The sequence below is a fragment of the Orcinus orca genome, chromosome 16 (assembly GCF_937001465.1).
Source record: "Orcinus orca chromosome 16, mOrcOrc1.1, whole genome shotgun sequence".
NCBI classification, from domain to species: Eukaryota; Metazoa; Chordata; class Mammalia; order Artiodactyla; family Delphinidae; genus Orcinus; species Orcinus orca.
Genome location: NC_064574.1, coordinates 39,072,653 through 39,092,783, shown reverse-complemented (window position 1 = coordinate 39,092,783; position 20,131 = coordinate 39,072,653). Strand labels below are relative to the sequence as shown.

Below are 20,131 nucleotides of genomic sequence, written 5' to 3'. Positions count from 1 at the left end.
CACCCAATCTTCAAACAAAGTAATAAAACAGGCCTGTGTGTTCAGGACTGAGTATACGAATAGTCTAGAAACTCACCCCTACCCTGCAAACAAACCACACTGCTAGGATGGGCAATGTCACATTTCAGATTACTGCAGGGCACAAGCACAAGCAGAAAAATGCACTTCTTAACACGTGTCTGTCTCGGTGAAACACTTTACTAAGAAAAACTGGAGTGTTAACTAATCACGTTTTATTTTTCTTCCCCCAAAATAAAGAATTCTCAACTTCGGTCTATATATCATCTTACATTACTGGAGTAAGCATAAATGGAAATGGTCATATCAATAGTGGAGGAGCTGAATACCCTAGCCATGGCTGCAAAGTCTCTTGCTGGGTTGGTGTGTTTATGAAAGGAAACTTACCAGCAGCAATGATTTTTAAAATCATTAGTAGGGTTGATAATGTAAACAAATTGTTAAAATGTAATGGCTTGAATTGTGTGTTGGCAAAAAATATAGCTTGAATTTCTAAATAACGGATTCAACTGGTTATAAAAGCACATTTTTTGGAAGGTGGGATGAAGTAAACACACTGTTTTGCGCCTGTTGGTTAAAGTGTGTGTCTTACTGTGTTAAGTATTTTAAGCAATTCTGAACTGCACTGGTTCAGAAGGTACTTGAAGTAGATACAGTGGCTGAGGCCCTCTGAAACCTCTCTGTGACATCTGGCAGTGGCGATACATCACCAAAAGCCATCACAGGAGGAGCCATCTGCTCCCAACAGAAAAGGGAGCCTTAAACAGATTACGGACTGGTCCACAGTCAGGCTCTGTGACTCTTGCCTTTTCACAACTGAAGCTGCTGGTTCCTAAGCCTGGACAGTCACTCCAGTGGACCCTAAGCAGCCAAAGTGAACAGCACTGAAGGACCTGTCAAGGGGCCTTGCCTTCCCTATGCCTCCCCACCCACACCTGGGGTGGGGGGTGGGGGGCTGGGGGATTTAGGAACAGTGATGAAACAGCTTGTGTGAATAGATTAGCTACTGTGCATTCCTTTGCCATAATCCATATATTATTTCATTGGGGAATCTCTATGAGATGCAGTAGTAAAAACTGTTGATTTTATTAAATCTCAGCCCTTGAGTATACATTTTCTTAATATGCTATGTGATGAAATGGGAAGTATGCTTAAAGCATTTCTGGTGAAACTGAAATAGAATGGTTGCCTTGAGAAAAAAAATACTTGTGCAAATGTTTGTGTGAGAGCTGAACCAGCCATTTTTTTCATGGAACACCACTGCACTTGAGAAAATACGCAAAGTATGCTTATTCACACTTAGGTATTTAGCAGACATTTTCTCAAAAATGAATGAAATGAACCTGTCACTTCAAGGAAAAGTGACTATTTATTGCCAATGAAAAAGCAAAAGTTAGAATTTTAGAAATCTTGATTATTGCCACCATGAGCTTGATAGCTTCCCAAGCTATCAAGACTTCTTAAAGACTGTTTCTGATTAACACAGGTGACATCAGGTAAATGTAATTTTTTATATTGTATAATAATACATGTCAACATTTTAAAGATCTGCATAACTCAGTGAACCAATGTTTTCTAATAACAATGCTATTACATTACAGAATCATGTATGTTGGTAAAAGGTCCATTCAAAGTACAAGACAGATCAATGGATTTTAGTATAGAAGGAATATAAAAAGTTCACTGATGGTTTTAGATTCCACATAGCAATCAACCTTTAAGAAATTACCATTCAAGTTTTGCTGAAGTTATCATAGAATATCCACCATTATCTGAAAAGACTATTAAAATACTCCTTCCTTTTCCAGCTATATGTGTGAGGCCAGCTTTTCTTCATAAGCTTCAATCAAAACATTTATTTTTTAAACAGTAAGTGAATATTAATTTTTTTTCTGTTTTCACTTCTATTCCAGTAAATATTAATAGAGATAACCCCTATAAACAAAAGCTCTTTGGGTTTCTTAAAATATTCAAGAGTATAAGAGTCCTGAGGTCAAAAAGTATAGGAACCACTGATGCCTCACCTGGCATCATAAGGAGTTTGGATTTTATTGTAAGTATGATTGTGGTAAGCTACTAAACGTTTTCAAAGAAGATCCTTTAAAAAAAAAAAAAACTGTAAGTGATCAGGGCCAGGTTTTTACACATACCTGCTTTTTGGTTCTACTCTACTAGAAAATAATAATTAATTCTCAGAGCATAATTCTCAACCATTTTTTTGCACATTAGGTAGACAGAATGGAGGACATGAGAAAATGACAATCTCTGACACAAAAAAATTAACAGCAGTTGGGGCTTCCCTGGTGGCACAAGTGGTTACGAATCCACTGGCCAATGCAGGGCCACGCAGGTTCGAGCCCTGGTCCAGGAAGATCCCACGTGCCGTGGAGCAACTAAGCCCGTGTGCCACAACTACTGAGCCTGCGCTCTAGAGCCTGTGCGCCACAACTACTGAGCCCACGTGCCACAACTACTGAAGCCCGTATGCCTAGAGCCCATGCTCCGCAACAGGAGAAGCCACTGCAATGAGAAGCCCATGCACTGCAATGAAGAGTAGCCCCCGCTCGCTGCAACCAGAGAAAGCCCGCGCACAGCAACAAAGACCCAACACAACCAAAAATAAACAAATTAATTAATTTAAAAAAATACTTAAAAAAAATTAACAGCAGTCAAGGAGCTAATATTCTATTTGTTCTATTACATTGTTTGGCACCTTAGCTTTACCCCAACCTCAGAAAATTCAAATACAAGGTACAAGATATATCAATTGACACCTTCTCTGAAGATCTTAAGAGAAAAATTTAAATGAACTTTGAGTAGACAACTGTCTCTAGCTTCATATAAACCAGCAAGAAAGAAGCAAGTTTCTCTCTCTGATAGTTTGCTCTCTGCTATAGGAAAATGAGAAGTAGCAACTTCTGCAAGGTAAGCACTGCTGCCAACATTTAAGAGAATTTGTTATTCACTTTTTTCCTTCATTTAGAGACACACATTAGACAGAAACTGCCTCCCCCTCCAACACACCATTTTAATATCTTCCTATATACTATTTCTATATAGTACAGTATTTGATATTATGTAATATCAAAATATTCCTCTATAATAAGTAATTGAAAACAGTGTGTTGGAAATAAAGTTTAGGTTAGGACTTTGAAGAAGTCCAGACGAAGGAAATACAGCAGTGACTTTTCATTTAAAAATTGCTTAAAAAAAAAAAATATATATATATATATATATATATTTATTTATTTTTGGCTGTGTTGGGTCTCTGTTGTTGCCTGCGGGCTTTCTCTAGTTGCGGCGAGTGGGGCCTCCTCTTCGTTGCAGTGTGCAGGCTTCTCATTTTGGTAGATTCTCTTGTTGCGGAGCATGGGCTCTAGGCACGCGGGCTTCAGTAGTTGGGGCACGTGGGCTTAGCACTTGGGGCTTGCAGGTTCTAAAGCACAGGCTCAGCAGTTGTGGCACAAGGGCTTAGCTGCTCCGCGGCATGTGGGATCTTCCCGGACCAGGGCTCAAATCTGTGTCCCCTGCATTGGCACTGCGCCACCAGGGAAGCCCTAAAAATTGCCTTTTCTTAAAAAGCTGGTGTTCAAACACTTCCTCAGCTTCATTCTTGAAACGATTTTAGAGGTTGTGCATGTTAGTAGGATTGTGATCCTCCTAGTTACCTTACATTCAGTAATTATATATTATTATAGAAAGACTATAAAATCAATATACTGGTTGATCTGACCTCAAGCATCTGATTTTCCTATAACCCAACCCAAACACCATTAGGTATCGACATCCCTAACAAACACCCACCTGGTTGAGCACAACACTGGCTGGTGATGATTTTGAGAATGTGTCAGGAGCTGTGTACTAGCCCAGAGTTCAGGATTGATTTTGGCATTTTGAGGAGTCTTTCATGGCAGTGACAGGAGAAAGGAGATAATAAAGTAACCCAGAATGTCAGGTAAGCATGGGCTGATCCCGTAAGTCCCAAAGAAATACTTGTTGAATAGTGTTAAATTAACTAGAAAATCTATTAATTCCTGTAAAGATATTCTACAGCATTTACTGAAATATGTGCTGAAATCCTTCGGGGGAGGGGTGGGGAGTCTGCAGAGAGACTGGTAGGGAGTGGGAGTGACTGCCCTTCCTGTTCCAGCAGCCGGGCCAGCTTCTAGCTCCTACTCACCTCATCTCCTGAGGCTACAGGAGGGATGAGGGAAGAAACCAGGAACAGGGAGGGAGCACTCTGGGATGCACCCCTGCCTGGGTGGGTGTCTTACATGGGGGTGGGGGGAAGGGCTACGCAAAAGAGGAAGCAACAGCTAGAACAGCGGGTTTGGCATCTGAACCTGCATCTGGAGCGGGAGCTGCTTCTGGGCCCCTTCTCATATTTTTAATGTGGACAGTAAGATTATTTTAAGAAGAGAGGCCTGCTGAACTCTAGTTAAGAATTTTATCATTTTCTAGACTTCCTAGGAATGTAAGTGATTCCCCAGTAAGCCCCCCAAAACACATCTAAATGCAGTTTGACTATTACACTTGACTTGCCACTACACGTCCCATGAACAAAGGTACGAAAATAGGTGGCGGTCTAGATGTGAGCCCTGTCTTTCCAGAGACCTACAGTGTCATGCCTGAAGGCCAAACTCAGTCCCTCACTACAGAGTACGTGTGTTTGTTGGTGCTGAGTAGGCAAGATCACCACTTCCGAAAAACTGGATAATACAAGAAAAGGTGGCAATTTAAAAAAAAAAAAATCTTCACAATGAAAACAAATACTTACACAGGTCCTCAGCCCAGCTGTAGAACTATAAAAAACAAGGTGTGTTTTCCAACTGGGCTATTGATTAACAACCTAAACTAAGGGATATTGTGCAATTCAGCAGCAGAGAGGCAGGTCAATGCTTTCCATTCAGTCTTGGCCAACAGTACTGACTGTTTCCAGTTCAAAATAAAATAAACTGTAGCAGTGGTAAGTCTTAAAGAATGAATTGTCACACTAACAAAGCAGAAATACAGAAAGGGCAGAAAGCAGAAACAAGAAGAACTACAATCCCGCAGCCTATGGAACACAAACCACATTCACAGAAAGATAGACAGATGAAAAGGCAGAGGGCTATGTACCAGATGAAGGAACAAGATAAAACCCCAGAAAAACAACTAAATGAAGTAGAGATAGGCAACCTTCCAGAAAAAGAATTCGGAATAATGACAGTGAAGATGATCCAGGACCTCGGAAAAAGAATGGAGGCAAAGACTGAGAAGATGCAAGAAATGTTTAACAAAGACCTAGAAGAATTAAAGAGCAAACAAACAGAGATGAACAATACAATAACTGAAATGAAAACTACACTAGAAGGAATCAATAGCAGAATAACTGAGGCAGAAGAACGGATAAGTGACCTGGAAGACAGAATGGTAGAATTCACTGCTGTGGAACAGAATAAAGAAAAAAGAATGAAAACAAATGAAGACAGCCTAAGAGACCTCTGGGCCAACATGAAACACAACAACATTCACGTTATAGGGGTCCCAGAAAGAGAAGAGAGAGAGCAAGGACCCGGGAAAATATTTGAAGAGATTATAGTCAAAAACTTCCCTAACATGGGAAAGGAAATAGCCATCCAAGTCCAGGAAGCGCAGAGTCCCATACAGGATAAACCCAAGGAGAAACATGCCTAGGCACATAGTAATCAAAATGGCAAAAATTAAAGACAAAGAAAAATTATTGAAAGCAAGGGGAAAACGACAAATAACATACAAGGGAACTCCCATAAGGTTAACAGCTGATTTCTCAGCAGAAACTCTACAAGCCAGAAGGGAGTGGCATGACATCTTTAAAGTGATGAAAGGGAAGAACCTACAACCAAGATTACTCTACTGGGCAAGGATCTCATTGAGATTCGATGGAGAAATCAAAAGCTTTACAGACAAGCAAAAGCTAAGAGAATTCAGCACCACCAAACCAGCTGTACAACAAATGCTAAAGGAACTTCTCTAAGTGGGAAACACAAGAGAAGGAAAGGACCTACAAAAACAAACCCAAAACAATTAAGAAAATGGTAAAGGAACATACACATCGATAATTACCTTAAACGTGAATGGATTAAACGCTCCAACCGAAGGACACCGGCTTGCTGAATGGATACAAAAACAAGACTCATATATATGCTGTCTACAAGAGACCCACTTCAGACCTAGGAATACATACAGACTGAAAGTTAGGGGATATAAAAAGATATTCCATGCAAATGGAAATCAAAAGAAAACTGGAGTAGCAATACTCATATCAGACAAAATTGACTTTAAAATACAAAATGTTACAAGAGACAAGGAAGGATACTACATAATGATCAAGGGATCAACCCAAGAAGAAGATATAACAATTATAAATATATACACACCCAACATAAGAGCACCTCAATACATAAGGCAACTGCTAACAGCTAGAAAAGAGGAAATCAACAGTAACACAATAATAGTGGGGGACTTTAACACCTCACTTACACCAATGGACAGATCATCCAAACAGAAAATTAATAAGGAAACACCAGCTTTATATGACACAACAGACCAGATAGATTTAATTGATATTTATAGAACATTCCATCCAAAAAGAGCAGATTACACTTCCTTCTCAAGTGTGCACAGAACATTCTCCAGGATAGATCACATCATGGTTCACAAATCAAGCCTCAGTAAATTTAAGAAAACTGAAATCATATCAACCATCTTTTCTGACCACAACGCTATGAGATTAGAAATGAATTACAGGGAAAAAAATGTAAAAAAAAACCACATGGAGGCTAAACAACATGTTACTAAAAAACCAAGAGATCACTGAAGAAATCAAAGAGGAAATCAAAAAATACCTAGAGACAAATGACAATGAGAACACGACGACCCAAAACCTATGGGATGCAGCAAAAGCAGTTCTAAGAGGGAAGTTTATAGCAATACAATCCTACCTCAAGAATCAACAAACATCTCAAACAATCTAACCTTACACCTAAAGGAACTAGAGGAAGAAGAACAAACAAAACCTAAAGTTAGCAGAAGGAAAGAAACAATAAAGATCAGAGCAGAAATAGAAACAAAGAAACCAATAGCAAAGATCAATAAAACTAAAAGCTGGTTCTTTGAGAAGATAAACAAAATTGATAAATCATTATTAGCCAGACCCATCAAGAAAAGGAAGGAGAGGACTCAAATCAATAAAATTAGAAATGAAAAAGGAGAAGTTACAACAGACACTGCAGAAATACAAAGCATCCTAAGAAGACTACTACAAGTAACTTTATGCCAATAAAATGGACAACCTGGAAGAAATGGACAAATTCTTACAAAGGTATAACCTTATGAGACTGAAGCACGAAGAAATAAAAAACATGAACAGACCAATCACAAGTAATGAAATTGAAACTGTGATTAAAAATCTTCCAACATACAGAAGTCCAGGACCAGATGGCTTCACAGGTGAAGTCTATCAATTAGAGAAGAACTAACACCAATCCTTCTCAAACTCTTTCAAAAAGTTGCAGAGGAAGGAACACTCCAAACTCATTCTATGAGGCCACCATCACCCTGATAACAAAACCAGACAAAGATATCACAAAAAAAGAAAATTACAGACCAATATCACTCATGAATACACATGCAAAAATCCTCAACAAAATACTAGCAAACAGAATCCAAAAACACATCAAAAGGATTATACAGCATGATCAAGTGGGATTTACCCCAGGGATGCAAGGATTCTTCAATATACACAAATCAATCAATATGATACACCATATTAACAAACTGAAGAAAAACCACATGATCATCTCAATAGGTGCAGAAATAGCTTTTGACAAAATACAACACCCATTTATGCTAAAAATGCTCCAGAAAGTGGGCAAAGAGGGACCCTACCTCAACATAATAAAGGCCATATATGACAAACCCACAGCAAACATCATTCTCAATGGTGAACAACTGAAAGCATTTTCTCTAAGATCAAAAACAAGACAAGGATGTCCACTCGCACTACTATTATTCAACGTAGTTTTGGAAGTCCTAGCCATGGCAATCAGAGAAGAAAAAGAAAGAAAAGGAATACAAATTGGAAAAGAAGAAATAAAACTGTCACTGTTTGCAAGTGACATAATACTATATACACAGAGAATCCTAAAGATGCCACCAGAAAACTACTAGAGCTAATCAATGAATTTGGTAAAGTTGCAGGATACAAAATTAATGCACAGAAATCTCTTGCATTCCTATACACTAATGATGAAAAATATGAAAGAGAAATTAAGGAAACAATCCCATTCACAACTGCAACAAAAAGAATAAAATACCTAGGAATAAACCTACCTAGGGAGACAAAAGACCTGCATGCAGAAACCTATAAGACACTGATGAAAGAAATTAAAGATGATACAAACAGATGGAGAGATATACCATGTTCTTGGATTGGAAGAATCAATATTGTGAAAATGACTATACTACCCAAAGCAATCTACAGATTCAATGCAATTCCTATCAAATTACCGATGGCATTTTTTACAGAACTAGAACAAAAAATCTTAAAATTTGAATGGAGACAAAAAGGACCCCGAAAAGCCAATGCGGTATTGAGGGAAAAAAACGGAGCTGGAGCAATCAGACTCCCTGACTTCAGACTATACTACAAAGCTACAGTAATCAAGACAATATGGTACTGGCACAAAAACAGAAATACAGATCAATGGAACAGGATAGAAAGCCCAGAGATAAACCCACACACCTATGGTCAACTAATCTATGACAAAGGAGGCAAGGATATACAATGGAGAAAAGACAGTCTCTTCAATAAGTGGTGCTGGGAAAACTGGATAGCTACATGTAAAAGAATGAAATTAGAACATTCCCTAACACCATACACAAAAATAAATTCAAAATGGATTCGAGACCTAAATATAAGACTGGGCACTATAAAACTCTTAGAGGAAAACATAGGAAGAACACTCTGACATAAATCACAGCAAGATCTTTTTTGATCCACCTCCTAGAGTAATGGAAATAAAACCAAAAATAAACAAATGGGACCTAATGAAACTTAAAAGCTTTTGCACAGCAAAGGAAATTACAAACAAGACGAAAAGACAACCCTCAGAATGGGAGAAAATATTTGCAAACGAATCAACAGACAAAGGATTAATCTCCAAAATATATAAACAGCTCATGCAGCTTAATGTTACAAAAACAAACAACCTAATCCAAAAATGGGCAGAAAACCTAAATATACATTTCTCCAAAGACAATACAGATGGCCAAGAAGCACATGAAAAGCTGCTCAATATCACTAACTGTTAGAGAAATGCAAATTAAAACTACAATGAGGTATCACCTCACACCAGTTAGAATGGTCATTAGAAAATATACAAACAACAAATGCTGGAGAAGGTGTGGAGAAAAGGGAACTCTTTGCACTGTTGGTGGGAATGTAAAGTGACACAGCCACTATGGAGAACAGTATGGAGGTTCCTTAAAAAACTAAAAATGGAATTAGCATATGACCCAGCAATCCCACTCCTGGGCATATACCCTGAGAAAACCATAATTCAAAAAGACACATGCACCCCAATGTTCACTACAGCACTATATACAATAGCCAGGACAGGGAAACAACCTAAATGCCCATCGACAGACGAATGGATAATGAAGATGTGGTACATATATACAATGGAATATTACTCAGCCTTAAAAAGTAATGAAATTGGGTCATTTGTAGAGACGTAGATGGATCTACAGACTATCATACAAAGTAAGTCAGAAAGAGAAAAACAAATATCGTATATTAACACATGTATGTGGAACCTAGAAAAATGGTACAAATGAACTGGTGCAAGGCAGAAATTGAGACACAGATGTAGAGAACAAACGTATGGGCACCAAAGGGGGAAAGTGGTGGGGGAGTAGGGTGCTGGTGTGATGAACTGGGAGACTGGGATTGACATATATACACTAATATGTATAAAATGGATAACTAATGGGAACCTGCTGTATAAAAAAGTAAAACAAAACAAAAACAAAGCATAAATACAATGATCCCATCTTCAAAGACAAGGCAAATTCATCAGGTGATACATTCAGAATGTGGTGCTTGTGAAATTTTATTTGTAATATGTATGGTAACTGAGGCTAAAATGTTTACACTCTCTGAATATGGGGACCTCCCCTGCTCATATACTATTAGAGAAAAATAAAGTAGATTTTTAAAAAACTAAGTAATTAGATAGTTTTTGAGGAAAAAAATTAGAAATTGAAGAAAATGTTCACATTTTTGTGTTCAGGTTACTGGCATTGGGTTTACACATTTCTAGAGATACATCGTGGTTTTGGTTTATTGTCTATTCTTTGGCTGCCTTCACAAGCTCTAAAATAATCATCTTTTTCTGGCACATGACTCACCTTATTTGCACAGTAATTGCCACAGTAAAAAGCCTACAAATATTTCTTGCTCTATCAAAAGAGGAGAGGGAGCCTGATGTTTCTGAGGTATTCTCAGATTTAAAGGACACAAAAGGAGACTCTAGAAACTCTGTAAGCAAGATGGTTGCTGCAGGGATGGCCACAACACATGCTTGTCCGGGGAACTGAAGCTAAAGGCCTGAGAGCTTTTGACTTTGTGGATTTAATATCATGTTCAACTATGTGCTTCTCTGTGCCTCTGAAGGATTTCAAAATCACCTTATAAAAGAACTTATTTCAGCTAGAACCTCAGAGGATAAAAGGACTTAAAGGAGACTGAGAGATGGGGAGATGTCCTGAACAGCAAGAAAGCACAAAAGGAGAAAACAAGTGGTTGCATTCCACTTTAACAGATGGGTTAAAGAATAAACAAAGGAAGAGCACATCACTGATATTGACCAGGGAGCTCAGGCTCCCTGTATTCTGAAATGTTCCCAAGGTGAACCCACTGCCCACCGTTGCTTAAAAAACTGAAATCCAAAGAGAGCAGGTTCTAGAATTCAATTCACATCATTCAGATGTGAATCGAGTCAGTTGGCTAAGGCTTTCTGACAGTTAAGTGACCTGTTCCTACACACTGGCACAGTTTAGCACTTTACAGACGGTATCCTATTTAATCCTCATAACCACTCTCTGTATTATTATACCATTATAAATTATACATGTTCTTCAACTTCCCCGTTGCTGACGGGATGCTAAATCACCAATGCTAGATCCACAGATGCCAAAGGACTACACTGCTTTATGAAAAATTCATTGGAAAAAAAATGGAGAACGCAGACTATGTTCATTTATTCAAAAAACATTTACTGACCATCTTCTATGTACCACACACTTGGGACACATTAATGAACAGACATAAAATACCTGGCCACATGGAACTTACTGTCTAGCAGGGACGGGAAAAGAGAATTCACCAAAAATAAACAATAAATAAATAAGACATACGGTAATTTAGAAGGTAGTAGACGCTATGGAGAAAGGAAAATGTAAAGCATTCCAAGAGGGATACCAGACACAGTTTGCAACTGTAAACAGCATAGACATCACTGACGAGGTGGTTGGTAGCTTAGTGAAGACCTGAAGGCAGTGAGGGAGCTGGCCATGAATGCATCTGGGGAGAAAATACTACAGGCAGAGGGAAAACCCAGCACAAAGACCTAAAAGTGGGAATGTGCCTGGAGGGTTCCAGGATCAGCAAGGAGGTAAGGATGGCTGGAATGGAGAGCATTCCATTGCAGGGAGAGGAGTGGGGAGGAGGTCAGAGGTCTTGGTAACCAGAAAGTGTCAGGCTTTGTGAATCATTATAAGGAATCTCGACTTGTACTCTGAGTGACATGGAGAGCCAGAGAAGGTTTTTAAGCATATGCAACCTATGGTTGTTATGTCAATAACATATTAAAGGAAGGCAGGGAAGAAGAAAGGAGAGGCCACTGCATACCATCCAGGCAACAGGTGCTGGAGACTTGGAGGAAGGTGCTTGCAGTAGACGTGAGAAAAGGGGTTGAACTCCTGGATTTATTTGGAAGACAGGATTCTGGATACATCTGGAAGATAGAGCAGCAGGATCTGCTAACAGCCTGGATGTAAAGTGGGAGAGAAAGAGAAGAGTCAGGATGATTCCAAGGTTTCAGCTTGAATAACCCCAAAAATGGAGCCACCCTGACACCAAAATAGGGCAGGCTACAGGGAGAGCAGGTTTGCAGAGGAAGATCAGAAATTCTGTTTTAGTCCTTAAAATTGAAGTATATTTTACGTATTCAAGTGAAAAAGTCAAAAAAGTAGTTGGATATATGCATCAGGAGTTTAAGAGACCTACTTCAACTGGAAATACACATTGGGAGTCTAAAGGAGCTACATGGTACTTTATTAAAATCTTACAATTGTTTGTGACAAGAGTCCCACAAGAACTAAGCCCTGAAGTATTCCAAATTAACAGGCTGGTGTGAAAACAAACAAACAAAAAACCACACACGTTTTTAAAAAAATGACTGAAAAGCCAGTGGTACAGAAGGAAAAGCAGGAGACTGTGGTGTCCTCAAAATCAAATGAAGAAAAATCAAATCAAAAGAGAGAATGACCAATTATATCAAGTGCTGCCAAGAGTAAAGAGGAGAACTGATAGTTGGATTCTGCAATTTACAATATTTTCTTTTGAAAAAGCCCTGGTGACTCTATCCCACACAGCCCCCACCACAGAAGACATGAATATCCACTGAATGTGATGTTATCTTTTAATTTTGCCACAAACTGAATTCATTTTTCTAAAGAATTATTCAGAAGGAAGGATTTACTCCAGTTTAATATTTGGGACTCAAGTCAGTAGATCTGTTAAGAAATACCAGTGATAAACTGTAGCTGCTAACAGTAATCTGCTAATTCCTATTAGCAGATTACTGCTTAATTGAATTCCATTCAATTCCTATCCCTTAAAAAATAATAATAATAATACCTCTAGGTAAATTGGAAATAAAAGGATAGATTTCCTCTGTCCTGATGAGGAATTATGATAAAACAAAAGCCAATATTGTACTACTGTTTTTTCTATTAAAGAACAAAAGTTTGCACATTACTGCCATTACTATTTGATAATGTTCCAGATGTATTTTATAATGTTCCAGAATGCTAACACTAGTGCAGCCTGCCATAAAACCAAAATAAAAGGTATAATTATTAGAAAGAAGTAGACACAAGTGTCATTACGTAACTAGGAAACCCAAGAGAATAAACTGCAAAGCTCTTAGAGTAAGAACCAGCTATAAAATAAACTTACAAAAATCAACAACCGTCTATGTCAGCAATAGGCAATTTGAAGAACCCATCACAACAGCAACAAAAACATAAATACCTAAGAAGAACCCTAACAATAAATATTAGGACTTATATAAAGAGTAAACAAACAAACAAAACACCTCTGCTAAGAGACAGAAGGTCTGTATAACTTTTCACATCCCTTCAGAGAAACACTGACTTTATATGTACATGACAGTCCTTGCCAACGAACCAAAATAACTGGATATTTCTCAGTTCTAAGGATTCATCTGCAGACCATTCCAGGTTAAGATGGCACGTTTAACAAAACATTCAAGCACATCCTCTCTCTAAACTCCACAAAAATGGCAGTAAAGAGTTCTTTCCAGGTCTTCCCTGGTGGCGCAGTGGTTGAGAGTCCGCCTGCCGATGCAGGGAACATGGGTTCGTGCCCCGGTCCGGGAAGACCCCACATGCCGCGGAGCGGCTGTGCCCGTGAGCCATGGCCGCTGAGCCTGCGCGTCCGGAGCCTGTGCTCCGCAACGGGAGAGGCCACAACAGTGAGAGGCCCGCGTACCGCAAAAAATAATAATAATAATAAAAAAGAGTTCTTTCCAGAAGACAAAGATGCAAGGACTTGAAGAACTGTAGTGGAAATTACAACAAAATCATGAAAGTGGAAAGCAGATGGACAAGTAGCAACTCAGCAGCCCTAAGAGTGAAATGCTCCACCACCAGTGAGAAAAGCTGAGAAGCACTCCAGTTTGCTTCAAAACTGGAGAAAGGGTAGCGGGCTAAAATAAGGTTAGCAGCCTTACTTCCCGGATGCCCTTCCCACCTCCTGGCTGTGGAGCTCTGGCCCACAGTCCCTGCCTGAGCCCAGCAAGACCGGAGACTGATTCTTGGGAGAGTAGATAAAACAGGTAAGTATTTGGACTGTGAGAGCACCAGAACCTTCCCCAAAGTGAAGAGGATGCTAAGACTCCAGCCAGATGTCTCCCCAGCACTGGCAGCTGGACCCTTTCCTCAGCGCAGGGTGCTGCCTGATGACCACCCTCTGACCAACCCAACAGGAAAAGACCTCATATGTGGTCCCAGTGAAAAAGAAACCAGTAACAGTCAAAAGACTGACACTGAGGAGCCTAAGGGGATGGGTGGAGGGCAATGAGAGATAGGGGACCACTTATTTTACAATAAGTATTTTAGTATTCTTAGATTTAAATTATGTGCATGTATTAGTATAAAGATAGTAATACAATTTTTATTTGAAAGGACAGATGACTATAATTATGATTTTTAAAAGAACAGTGTGACTTCCTCTAGCAGATACTTCTATATATTCTAAATGTACATTTAAAAAGATTTAACATTGATTAAGATAAGAGGTCAATGATAGATAAGTAAGACCTAAAACAGAATCAGACCCAAAAGCTAGTCAAGATCTTAAAATATAATAAAGGGAAGACCACAACCCATTGAGGAAAGGATGGACTGTTTAACAGATGGTGCTAGTAGACTAGATGGGCTGGCTCAGGAGGAGAAGGTGCTGTAAAACAATTCACATCCATGTGCTAATATAGAACTAAATGTACAAGTCTAATATATTTCCAAAATTTTCGTTTCATTTACCTCACGTCTGTTTATATTTTCAAACGTAAATATTTACAAGGAAAAGTCATAATGGACAAGATGGAGAGAGCTGACTACATAAAAGTAAAAATATCCTGTTGTTTGGAAAATACCATAAAGTAAATTAAAAGACAACGAGCTGTGGAGGAAAAAAAAATTACAAATATGATAAAGGCACAATGCTTTTTACATTAAGAGCATATTTATATTATATGCTCTTTATATTACGAGCATATGTTATATAATATATATAGAATATTTAATTATACATATATTACCTCTTTATATTAAAAGATACTTTAACTCATTTTTAAAAATCATCATTTAACAATAAAATGGACAAAGTACCTGGACAACTCTCAGAAGGCAAAATGAACAAATAAAAAGCAAATTATTAATTTCACTAGTTACCAAAAAAATATGAATTAAAATAAGACCACATTTTTATAGAAGATTAGGAAAGATTAAACACTGGAGTGCTGATACTATGGAAAGACCGTTCAGTGTGTAAGGGCATCGATGTGCTCTGGCATAAGCAATTTGGCAACAGGCCTCAAGAGTCATAAAAGAGTTCACCTCTGCCCCAGGAATTCTGCTATAAATCTAGCCTGAGCAAGTCAGAGACAGTAAGACTTTCAGACAAGGGCATTTACCCCAGCTCTGCCTGTGTGTCTGCTACTACTTTCTGAGCCTACATCCTTTGCCAGACTCTGTTGAAGACCTTCCTCTATCTGGTTCTTGCCATCGCTCCAAAACTCTATGTTGCCGGCACAATTATTACCCCCATTCTATGGATAAAGGAAGCACAATCAAATAATTAGGTAATTAAGGTCACTTAGATCAGAAGTGGCCAAGCTAGGATTTGCAACCAGAATTTAATATCATACCTCCAAACACTGAAAATGGAAATATGTCAAAAAAGAGAAAACTAGCTAAATAAACTTTGGCATACCCATCATTAAAAATCTTATTTTCAAAGAAGATTTAAGGGCATAGGAAATGTCTGTGATATATTAAGTGAAAAGGCAGCATTTAAAAATACAAATGAAATTAAAGTGCCAATTTTGCTTAAAAGTATATATACGCAGACAAATAAAACGGGACAAATGGAAGCATATCATCCCATGAACAGGTGATTATTTCTGGATGTACCTGTGATTTTTATTTTTTTAACTTTTTTTGGTAATTCCCAAAATGTCTACAACAAGGACAATGGCTTTTCATTTTTAAATGTTTAAAAACCATAGAAAGAATAGAAATTCTCAACTGTAGATGCTTAGAAGGCCTCAAGTTTTAAACATGGAATGAAAAGTTTAGGTGAGCAGTTACTGCCTTAGCTGCACAGCATTACTGCTGAACTACAAGGTCCATCAAACGAGAGAGGATTTTCCACTATTATTTTCTTCTCAGGGTGAAATGGGGAAAATTAGCCTTACGGAATCTGCTTGATAACCAGAAAGTTAACTAGCACATAACACAAGAGTAAAGAAAACCTCTGCAATCCCCAATAGATGCTGGGAGTCACTATACTACCATAAGCATTTTGAACTGACTGATCGAATTCTGATTATTATTTACACAGTAAAGTTGGAAAGGTTTCATAAAAACAAAAAGCCTAAAGACACATAAATATGTCTGTACTATTCTGTGTGGAACAGTTTTAAGAGTTCCTTGCAAGGTAAACTGGAATTAGTTGGCTGCGGAATATCTGTTTTGAACGTAAAAGAATGAACATTTTAAAAAAATTATCTTCGTTTGGATGTGTGTGTGTTGGGGAAGGGAAGGAGTGGGTGAATCTGTAGACAAACTGTGCCTTTCCTTTGTTATTTTAAAGTATAACGTTACAAGTGGTTTAACTTTTTGCAAAGAATCATGGCAAAGCACTTTCTAGGAACAAAACAATTTACAAACTGACAATGACATTTTTGGGCCACAAATTAGCAAAGGTTTTTGCATGGATATAGGATTATATTTCACTTTTAAAATTTCTTAAATATGTCTTCGGAGTTTAGAAAAATGATGCATATACTTCGTAGATTTGTGTGCCCCAAAGAAAAAATAAAAATAAAAAAAGTTGCTTCCACCTCTTTTGGAACTTTGTTACACAAGTTCTTAGTGCAAAGACTGGTAAAGGTAGAACAGCAGAGCTGCTAGCATTATCACTCCATACAACAGCATTAATAAATAATTCTGAAATTACTTAGTGAGAAAAAGTGGAATTGCGTGAACTCACCCTTACCTGAGCTGAGGCCAAGAACTGAAAAGGGTCATTCAAAATCTTTAGAAAAGTTAGAGTCCTATTCAGAAAACCAAAGGTAGACCCGTCCACTTCCCCTGGAAGACCCGTTGCTGTGGTAACCTGCAGTCACCCCTCAGAGTCGGTACATGCTGGGGGAGGGGATCCTCCCAGAGGCTGGAGGATGGTTAAGAGGGGAAACGGGGGAGGGAGGAGGAAAGAGGGTTAAAAGAAGATGAAACCCCTTGGGTGCGGCAGGGGCCAGGAAGGTGGGCTTACTACTAGGAAATTCAACACGCCCAAAAGAAATTCAAAACACCAGTTAGAACAATGTCTGGACGCTGGAGTCGTATTATACAGTTCAGCTAAAGTTTGAACCATTAGAGGCGCTTCCCTCCCTCCCTCCCCGGCGGGAACAAACCACTCTTTGTGAGTTCCTGTCTATGGAAAACGAAGCCAGAGTTTCCTCTCATCAGTTACAAACTGAATGCTACTTCGCAAAACTAAAATCTTGACTTTCTTAAATTAAACCTATGCTTCCCAAACTCTGTTGCACTATTAGAATCACCGAGGGAACTTTATAAACTACACACCGTGTTTTAATTGGTCTGGGGTGCAATTTTGAGCAGAGTTTTAAAAGTCTCCAATGATCCTTTTGTGCAGCCAGTTTTAGGAACTACAGTATTCTAAGAAAGGAAAAAAGAAAGCACAGTTATCTCCCTTTGTCTTTTTACGGCTAATAATAGAAATTAGCTGGCTTTCTCCAAGCACACACAGGACAATAGGTTTCTTGATAAATAGGAGTCCCCGGTATGCCCTAACAATACTTTCTTTGAGATTAAAAAAAAAAAAAAAACTGGCAACATAAGCCCTTTCTTCCCAAGAGAGCAAATATCCTTCTTACCGAAACACCAAACTTACACATCTATTTTAAGAGCGAATTGGCAGTGAATACAGCTCAGAACTTGGAGGACGAGCTCCAGGACCAGAAGGAAACTGAACCCGCAGAAGCCCACCAGCATTCGCGGGGGTCCTGCGGCCACAGGGGCTGGGCGAAGGCCGGGGTGTCGGTCGGGCCCCGTAGGCTGCGCCCCAGTAAAGTTGTTCCAGGGAACTTTGCTCCCGTTTCCAACCCGCGCCTCCCCGGGAGAGGGGCGCGGCCCCGCCACCTGCTCGACGCCTAGGCTGCTCGGCCGCGCCCCCTCCTTGGACCTCGGCCACCTTCGGGGGTCGCGCACTCAAAGAGCGCCCGTACTGCCGGCAGGAGCCTCGGGGGGTTCGCCTCGCCCCTCCCCGGCGTCCTCAGCTGCAGCTAGCCCTGCCTTCGGGCCCGGACGCCAGGACCTCCGCGCGGGGCCAGCACCGTCCCGCCTGGAGCTCTTCCGGAACCCCACCCGCGCGGCCAGCGCCTCTCGAGCCGGGACGGAGGATCCGGGCGCCCCCCCAACCCCTGTCCCGACGCCGGCCGGCAGCCCCGTCTCTGCCCAGCCAAGCTCTGCCCCTCCGGCCCGCGGCCGGGAGCGCGCCCCTGGCCCGGCGGTCCGACGCTGCGCACGCGCGGAGGCGCCCGTCCGCTCGCTCACGGTCCCCTCACTCACCGCTCGCTGTCCTTGTCGCCTCAGGCAGCGCCCGCCGTCTGCTCTGCTTACTGCTCGCTGCCCCGGCTCGGTGCCCGTTCCTCAGGCCCCGGCCCGGGCACTCGGGGAACCAGCGCCCGGCGGGCTCGGCGGGCACCCGCACGCAGGGCACGCTCCGCGGGGCCGCGCACGCGCGCACCCGAGCGACGGGAGGGGCGGGGCCGAGCGAGCTGCGCGCCCGGAGGCGCCCCTGGATACCGGGCATGCGTAGTGCCTTTCCCTTCCTAGGGTCTGGTGGCGTAGTGGGCTGTGACCCTGGACCTGTGAAACGTAGGGAAGTGGAGGAGGGCCAAAAGTCACCCTTCGCTGAGAAGCAAGTTCGCTCTTGTCCCACAAGTTGCAGTCTTCTTCTCTGTATCATTCGTCAATTAAGGTGTTAAATATTTATTGAGCACCTACTTTGGCAGAGACTTTGTGCGGAACACAGGGCATCCTCAGGTAATGGTGAATCGATTGCATTTGGCTTTGGGATTCCTTTTCGGGCACTGAATCCAGCCCTCTCTTTGAACAGATGAGAAAAGTGCATAAATAGAGATCTTCCAGTACCTGAAACTGCAAACCTTAACTACACTCTTAAGCAGTTTGGGGAAGGAGAGTTGCCTCTGGCTGGGGTGATGAGAAAACTTTGAGAAGCCTGGAAGGGTAAGAGATGGAGTCAGAAGATAAGCTCACCTGGGAGAAAGGTCAACGCAAAGGCAGAACCTGCAAAAAAAAAAAAAAAATCAAGTAATATACGAGCTCATGAACCTTCTTGGGGACAAGTTTAATCTGAATGTGTTTTTCATAGTGAAGGGCAAAAACGGTGGCAGGAAGGGTACTTGAAGCTCGTCTGGAAAAGATTTTTGATGCTGCACTTCAAATTTTCAGCTTTTTTTAGTGGATAACTGATAAATACTAAAGGTGTGAGGGAGAAGAGTCTGGTGTTTCTGGCGGTCTAATTAGATGCAGAATTTTGGAATATAAGGTGAAGACTAGCAGTGAAATTCTGTAGAAGTAGAAGGGTCCTGAATTCAAGTGTTGGCATCAGAAATAGAATACATGGAAACGTTTTCAGAGATTGTGAGATTGTGAAGGACAGGATTCCCTAGTTTTTGTCACTGCCTGTTTGGGTGTAAAGAATTGTTTCTCATGACAGACACCTACTTCATTAGATTAGATCATCATCCTTGGTAGATATTTATTAGTGGATAAATTAGACCTTTAAAATGTACAGCTACAATCACTAAATGCTTCTTTTAACATGAGTTTGGTCCTGGGAGAATACATTTCTACTTAATTAAAAAAACATTAATTTGAGAGACAGTATATGTAGTGAAAAATATATGGACTTTGGAAAACAAAAACCCCTTTTATAAAGTCCAGATGCTCT

At 40.3% G+C, this 20,131-nt stretch overlaps 1 protein-coding gene across 3 annotated transcripts in view; it reads right to left on the bottom strand.

The window, feature by feature from the left end:
* Nucleotides 1-18,882, bottom strand: part of BTBD3 (BTB domain containing 3) — a 38,922-nt gene extending 20,040 nt beyond the window's left edge. For 2 of the 3 annotated variants that reach the window (XM_033440319.2, XM_033440320.2), the window contains exon 1: nucleotides 18,724-18,863. The gene's annotated coding sequence lies outside the window, so the exon portion shown is untranslated. Of the gene's footprint in view, nucleotides 1-18,723 lie in introns of all 3 variants that reach the window. The other variant, XM_004276473.3, reaches the window with a different exon arrangement.
* Nucleotides 18,883-20,131: the final 1,249 nt, after the last annotated feature.